This window comes from Alligator sinensis, unplaced genomic scaffold, assembly GCF_000455745.1.
Source record: "Alligator sinensis unplaced genomic scaffold, ASM45574v1 scaffold961_1, whole genome shotgun sequence".
Classification (NCBI taxonomy): Eukaryota; Metazoa; Chordata; order Crocodylia; family Alligatoridae; genus Alligator; species Alligator sinensis.
The window spans coordinates 654,326-655,564 of NW_005842737.1; the positions used below are offsets into that span (position 1 = coordinate 654,326).

The 1,239-nt window shown below is 73.2% G+C and overlaps 1 protein-coding gene across 2 annotated transcripts in view; it reads left to right on the top strand.

Moving 5' to 3' along the window:
• Window positions 1–1,239, top strand: part of CPT1B (carnitine palmitoyltransferase 1B) — a 16,257-nt gene continuing 15,018 nt past the window's right edge. For both annotated transcript variants that reach the window (XM_025216396.1, XM_014525048.2), the window contains exon 1: window positions 1–44. The gene's annotated coding sequence lies outside the window, so the exon portion shown is untranslated. The remainder of the gene's footprint in view (window positions 45–1,239) is intronic.

Genomic DNA, 1,239 nt, shown 5'->3' on the forward strand with positions numbered 1-1,239 from the left:
CTGCCTGGCTCTGCGGCCGACGAGTCTTTGTGCGTCCTCAGCAGGTACAGCCGCCTTCCCCACCCCCTCACCCCCGCAAACTCCTCGGGGTACCGGGTCCCCAGTCCCGCGCGGTTTGCCCCCTCCCCAGGCTGAGCCGGTCTGTCCCCCCTCTGGTACCGGTGTCTTCGCATCCCCTCTCCTCTCCTCTCCTCCCCTCCCCTCCCTTCCCCTCGGGGTCTCTGCCTTCGGCCGGGGCCGGGGGTGCTTGGGGGCGCTGCCTGCAGAGGCTGGTGCGTTCCCCCGGGCTGGGGCGGAAACCGGGACCTCTGCCCTGAGCGCCCTTCTACCCGTCGCCCTTGCTGCTGCCATGGTCACGGTCAAGGCCGCGGCCGGCTCCTGCCCCGCCGCTCTCCCCAGCTGGGATGGACCCACCGCTGCTCCCACAAAAGCAGCGCGGGCCCCGGCCACCCAGCGACCCGCGCTCCGCCTCGGCCCAGCCCGGCCAGCCCTCTCCTGGTGCTGCGGAGCTGTCTGTCCGGTCCCTGATGGTTCCCGTGTCACCCAGTCTTCCCGGTGCTGGGGAGGTGTGGGCACCCAGCAAGACCAGAGCCCCTTGGCTCACCCCGGACCTGAGCTACCTTGGCGAGGGCGGGGGGACGGGGGGACGGTGTCACCGCCCTGGGGTGCCTCTCTGGGTCCGTGTTGGCGCGGGGCTCCGGGGGACGGGCTGATGCGGCTGCAGCAGGTGCAGGCGCCGGCCCCGCGGAGCGAGCTGGACATCCGTGGAGCCGGCAGATCGCGGCGGCGTCACCAGCCTGGGGCCCGGAGTGACCGTGGTGCAGGGGTTCTCCGTGCCCCAGGCAGGAGACGGCGAGTCCTTGTCGGAGCAGTGACCCTTGGTGCTGAGCCCGCGCCACTGGCTCTGAGCACGGCTGCTCCGGGGCTAAACCTCGGCCGCCTGCATCACTGCAGGCAAGGGCTCTCTTCCTCCCTCCCCCAGCCCGGCCGGATTCCCGACAGCTTCTCCAGCAGCCCCGAAGGGCCGGGTCCTGCCTTTCTGGGGGGCCAGAGGGGCCTTCCCCAGCAGCGGGCACGACCCGGCCAGACAGGGTTCCTCGCAACGGTGCCCGGGTGGGAGTGCCGGGCAGCTGTGCCCAGCACGGGCTGTCAGCACAGGGCCGGCTGCGCCCCCCGAGCCTCTGCTGCCGCGGGTGGGGTCCGAGCGGGGCCGGGGTGCGCTGCGGGCGGGGCAGGGGG